General features: G+C 46.5%; 1 long non-coding RNA gene across 2 annotated transcripts in view; it reads left to right on the top strand.

Annotated features, from left to right (window-relative positions):
* Positions 1–5,691, top strand: part of LOC120715896 — a 28,353-nt gene extending 22,662 nt beyond the window's left edge. For both annotated transcript variants that reach the window (XR_005691761.1, XR_005691760.1), the window contains exon 3: positions 935–5,691. This is a non-coding gene — a long non-coding RNA (uncharacterized LOC120715896). The remainder of the gene's footprint in view (positions 1–934) is intronic.
* The last annotated feature ends 309 nt before the right edge of the window (positions 5,692–6,000 follow it).

Consider the following 6,000-nt stretch of genomic DNA (forward strand, 5'->3'; position numbering starts at 1 on the left):
ATGCCATCATATCAATATTTTATAGGAGCACCTCGTTTTATACATTTAAAAAAATGTTCTTCCAAAAGTTAACAGGCAGAGAACTAAGAACTGTAAAACTCATGTTTTTTAATTGGAGATAAAGTATCTGAATTTCGGGAATGGGACCATGCCTCCAAACACGCTCCTTCCGGTTCTCATCTATATATGTTCCCCAGTTCAGAATCAGAATGAGAATACTTTATTAATCCCGAAGGAAATTAGGCTTCTACAAGCTGTTCCTTCTCATTTACGTGTCCCACCCTCCCTCCACCTTTCAGTTCTTTAACTTCTTCACTTCTATTTAGTACATGGGGATCTGCCGGGTCTGGGAGCCGCCGCCAGCCCCCTTCGAGGCCTTCCCCAAACCGCAGCTCAATTCACGTCCAAGCCAGTCACCTTTATCTACTAAAATGCTGTCAAACCTAAAATGAGGATGTGGGCCCAGCGAGTGAAAATGCTTTTTGATTAGGGTCAGGTTCAAAGATAGAGTTGGGATTGTTTCCGATGATAACTTTGACCTCTGAGGGTTAAGAGCTTACAGGTCTGTGCAGAGCCTTTAGATTCATGTTGATTACAGTGAAATTTAATTTAGTTGGGGAGGCTCTCCCCATTTGTGTTCCAAGCATAAAAAGGATGCTAATCACTGAAGCATTTATTGTTTTAGATGGTACCTCTGCTTAAAGAGTCCACTGCACATAAAGAAATGGCCACTAGCTTAATCTTTGCTAAGTTCCATCCAGAAAACTGGCTTTGCCTGAAACGTGCATGAAAGGGAAGCTTCTTCTTCTATTGCAGATATCCATGTGTGTTCCAAGCAAAAGTCCTTATCATGAGCACTAGATGAAAGAGGACTGTTTTAATGCTTTACCTATTCTTCTCTCTCTCCCCCTCTTCCCTCTGTGTCCATTCACAGGTTCACGTAGATGCGGTGCATCAGATAGGACATGCCCTTCACCTGCGCCTGCTTCTGTGGCCTTAATGGCTTCTGCCGCAGACGGAGGAAGAAGAAAAGTGATCAAGTGGAGGATGAGGAGTGTGAAGAGGTAGAGCAATGGAGGGATCAGGAGACACAGGTGTGACAGCATTGCTGTCAGCCCAGCTGTCTTCACCTTTTCTGTGGGATTTATCCCTAATGGACTGAAATGTGTGGCCTGGGTTATCACTGCTCAGTACAGACTCCACTGTCTGGTATGCTGCCTGGAGACATTATAACAGAGATGGTAAAGGGGGTTCAACGAGCACAGGCTTTTATTTAAAGTTTAAAAAAAAGAAAGAAAAGGTGCTTTCGAATCAGGTACTGTATTTTTCCCAGAGTATCGGTGACTAACACTTCTTCTTTTGTACTTTTTAACCTGGCTAAACTCAACAAGCACAAGGCTGTCTTGAGCCACGCTCTTCAAGTTGAAAATAAAAGCCTGCGAACTCCTCGCTCATGCCCATTACACATCCCTGCAGCACTCTCATTTCTCCCTTGGCAGCTGACTGAGAACTTTGCTTTTGCTGATGTGATTCCAAAAAAAGAGAAAAAAAATCGTATCTGTTTGATTAATTTCTTGCCATAGCTGGCGTTCCTCACAAGGTGCGAAGAGGCGATGGACTCTAGAAATCCATTATTTTTCTGAGTCGCACTCCTCACCGCTCCTCCGCGGGGGCTGAATTAGAGCCAAAGCTCGACGGAGCTCTGCACCTCCTCACCTACCTGCTTATGTCAGATCAACTTAGTGAAAACTTCAGCTGAGTGAGAAAGTGTGCAGTAATTTCCAGAGTCACCCATGGAGGGCCGGAGCCCATCTCGGCTTTTCACGCTGCGCTGGGCTCCATCTAAAGCCAAGCAGCTGTCCAATCAGCAGCTTAGCTGGAGTGTGAAGATAGGAGTCAGGGGTCAGAGTGAGCAGCGGAGTTTGGGAGAAGTCCTTCCGCTTACGGCGTAGCATCTCTGTCTCATTAACAGGCAGACGAGTAATTACAAACACACGCACACATGGATGCAGACCCATCAATTAATGTCCCCCATTGGGAGAGGAGTGTCTGTCCGTAAATGCCGTTGCGGTGCTCTTCCAGCTGTCACCTGTTTGAGTGTAGGACTCTGCGAGTGTTGTGTGTGTGTGTGTGTCTGTGCTTCTTCTTGGCTGCAACAATAGCTTTTCAAAGCTGAAACAAGTGGTTAAGATATCTGTTCAGCCACTACAGTACAGCCTTTCCAGAATGCACATGGAGACACAAAGACAAAAGACACACACACACACACACACAAGTCTCATTAGCATGTGTGATTATGCATGGCACGTCCAGTCAGGCAGTGGAGATGTAATTAACCTTTTCCAGCAGGAAACAGATGCCTGGATGTCACACACAAACACACATGCTATGGCACACATACACACACACTGACACACACACACGTCTGCTGTCAGGGAAACAAAGCCAACGTCATGGTGTCACGGAAACAAAGCCCCAAAAGCGCCGCCTGGCACTCTGTGATAATCCCCTCACGCATATTTACATTCAGGGCTTAGAATACGCCTCAGTGCCGCCGTCTCCACCCCCTGCTGCACGCTGTTTCGCCCCCCTCCCCAACTTCTTCGCTGCCATCCTCTCTCCCCTCTCCAATCTACCTTCGGGCCTTCCACCTCATTCGCCCGAAGTCCTCCTGCTATCTCTCCCTCTGCTCCATCTTTCACTCGTCGTGTCCCGAAACTCTCTCCTTGCTCGGATTCATCTGTTTATTATCAGTGGATAGTACATGGCCTTGCATGGCAGCTCCCATAGATTAGCCCCCACCCCTCTCTCTTTCTCTGTCTGCGAATATCAGGGATTCCTTCAGGCGGGCAAAAAGCTGCTTTACGACAGATTAATGGACGGCCCTGATTGTGTCTGTTGGTGTGTGTCTACGCCTGCATGGAATAGATTGTCTGTTTACTCATTCTCCTGCTACAAGCGGCGAAATGAGACAAAGCTAAAGCCATTTCACAGTGTAGAGCACCTATTATGATTCACTGTGTTACGACGCAGCCCTAATGAGAAAGAGAGAGAATGAGAGGAGGGACGATAGCGGAGGAAGAGAGAGAAAGACGGTAATGAGAGCACGAGCTGCGTGTGTGTGTGGAGGGGGGGCTAATGCTAGACAGAGCAGTCATGCTAATTGGCTACAGTGGATAACTTTCTGAGGTGGGGCATGAGAGTGTGTGCGTGTGGGGGGGAGGCAGCGAAAAGAACAGCCTGATCTGTCGGCGTTGCACTCGTTTAACTCCCTCCATTTCACCTCTTTAATGAGAGGAATATTCGCTCCAGTAATGGAGAAAGACTTTAAATTGGTAACGATTTGTTGCTCACACACACACACGCATGCACAGAGGTGGTACGATGTGGTGGTGGGGCAAGTGAGGATGGGGTGGGGGTAGGGCTGGAGGGTGAATTGGCACTGGCAACGGTGTGTGTGTGTGTGCGAGCATGTTCTCCCTCAAGCACCACAACCCCTTTATGGATCATGGCAATTTTCGGGGATTGTAACTCAAGGACAAACAGCTAAAAATAGAGGGGTGGTGCATGACTCCTGCGAGAGCGGCGAGGGGGAGGGCGGGTTGTGGGAGGAGGTGAGCGCGCGGGGACGGCGAAAACGAGTCCTGTCGCATTAGATTTGGGTCAGAAACGAGGGAAGAGCCGGCGAAGCGGAGAGTGTTACAGACGGCTGGAAGATTCATCACTTGCTGCTCCCTGTACGTCTCACGCGTCTCCTTCAACACCTTGCTGCCCCTCCTCTCTGCTCCCACACATCATGCGCACACCTGCAGGAGATGGAGAGGGGAGGGCGCCGGGAACAAGGACGCCCAGAGAAAGGGTGAGAAATTGGTGAGAAAAGACGGTAAACCACCGGAAAGAGACAGACGTAATATCAGGGCAGAAAAGGCAAATTTGAAATGTGGCAAAAAAAAGAGAGTGAACTTCAGTTAGGTTAGATATAATATTAATATATGTCATCCGATTCAAAGGCCCTTTGCTGCATAATGAGGTCATACATAAATTCAAATGGTGGATGATACTAGTAGGGAATGAACTCTAATGAAAGGGACTTACTTCTGAATTGCATCAGAAGCTCTGTTCCCCCTGCTTAAAGGAGAAGCTTCACACAGTAGGCTTATTTGCTCCTGTGTCAAAATGGCTAATCTTCTGTCTGCACGTTTAATTGTTAGCAAAAGGAAAAGGGCAGACTGAAGTCTTTACACGAAAGTGTCATTTCCCAAATGTCGGACTTCTGCTTTATTCTGAAGGGGAGCGAGTTAATCTCTACCTAACCCCGTGTAACCCAACGATAGTTCCCTGTGAATTTAAAATGAGACTTCTGAACCACATTATTTAAGTTCCATTTGAAAACACGAATCACCAAAAATCGATCGCTCCACAGATATTTTCATTGTTGGGCATTTGGATACAACCCAAGATTTGTCTTAGTTGGTTTGCGACTACTTACAAATCATGAGTAGGTGCAGTGTCACGTATATACTGTATATATATATATTGCAGATATAGTCCAAACATATGTGTCCGCATTTCCAGCAGCTTAAGGAAATGACATGATGTTGCAGATGTTACAGGGGTTTGTGGTGGGGTTAGCTGTACAGCATGATTATTATAGCAGGGTTAGCAAACTCAACCACAGACTTTATATAAAAGATGGATATCACCAATTTGACTCTGTATTTGAAACCTCAGATTAAATTATTCATAGAGACCAAAACATTCTTTTCACTATCCCAGGCTGTAAATGTGCTAATTTCATGGCAAAAATTGGCCATGAAAATATGTCTGTAGTTACTGACTTACCCTCAAGTGGCCAATATAGGAACTGCAATTTCTGCACCACAGGTTGACCGTTGTAGTAGAAGTTCTTATTCTGGTTCAGACAAGTCATGATCAACACGAGCTGATGGATCAAATCTATTTGCAAGTGATGTATAAATCAAAGAAGACCTTTGTAGACCCCAGACAAATGACAGTATTGCTGGCACTAACATAAAGTTGTGTGGTATTCAGGGAAAACCAGTGAAGCTAGCTCGCATGGTTGCACCACAGTTGCAAGCTGTTCAGTCAGATGGGTGTTCTAGTAGCCTGGTATTGTAGATGAATGCATTATACCTGCAATATGCCACAATTTGATTCTGGCCACCAGCCTATGTGTCACTGTCAAATAAAAGGCAAAATTCCAAAAGAATAATCTCAATAAAAAATAGGCAATAAGCGTGCACATACACTTAGGTGGCAGACCCGATCTCTCTGTGCAAACATCCCCACATGCAGATAGACACACACATCACACACGCACATACACCCTACCATTCATCACACTGTTGTCCCACCATTGCTTCTGCTTCTCTCACCCACATCTGTTGTGTTGTTCCTAATGAAGAGAAAAGTGATGGTCCCACTAAGGCTAATTAGGAGAAATGAGATGCGCAGTGATGATAGACTGGTGATAGTCAAGAGGGAAGTGCTAACGCCGGCCGATTAGAGCTCCCACCGGCCCTGGAGTATCAGAGGAGTGGAGCGGGAAAAATGGGGGATAAAAACAAGCAGTGGAAGGAGAAGGAGGGAGAGATATATAGCGTAATTGAGACTGTAATGGGTTTTGTCAGGAGCACCTGTCAGGGTCAAGTTAAAATGGCTTCGGTGAGAGAGGAAGAGAGGGATGAGAGGATGGGAGAGCGGAGAAGGGGCCAATTGGAGTCAGGATCCTGGTGAGGAGAGGCCCTCGTCCATGCCAACCTCACCTGATTGCCAATTTGTGCCAGTCTTCAGGCATCAAACACAATATGAGCCACAGTGAGACACACAAACACCTCTGATTGGAGAGTGGTAACCAGCTAAAAGCACCCATGCACACTCAATCACACACACGCGCGCAAACTCACACTGACAGCCCACCTACGCCTGTTGATTGGGCACATCTAGCCTCTTAACGAGGTGTCCACGGTGCAGACCCAG

The sequence above is a fragment of the Simochromis diagramma genome, unplaced genomic scaffold, assembly GCF_900408965.1.
Source record: "Simochromis diagramma unplaced genomic scaffold, fSimDia1.1 OVJJ01000646.1, whole genome shotgun sequence".
Taxonomy (NCBI): domain Eukaryota; kingdom Metazoa; phylum Chordata; class Actinopteri; order Cichliformes; family Cichlidae; genus Simochromis; species Simochromis diagramma.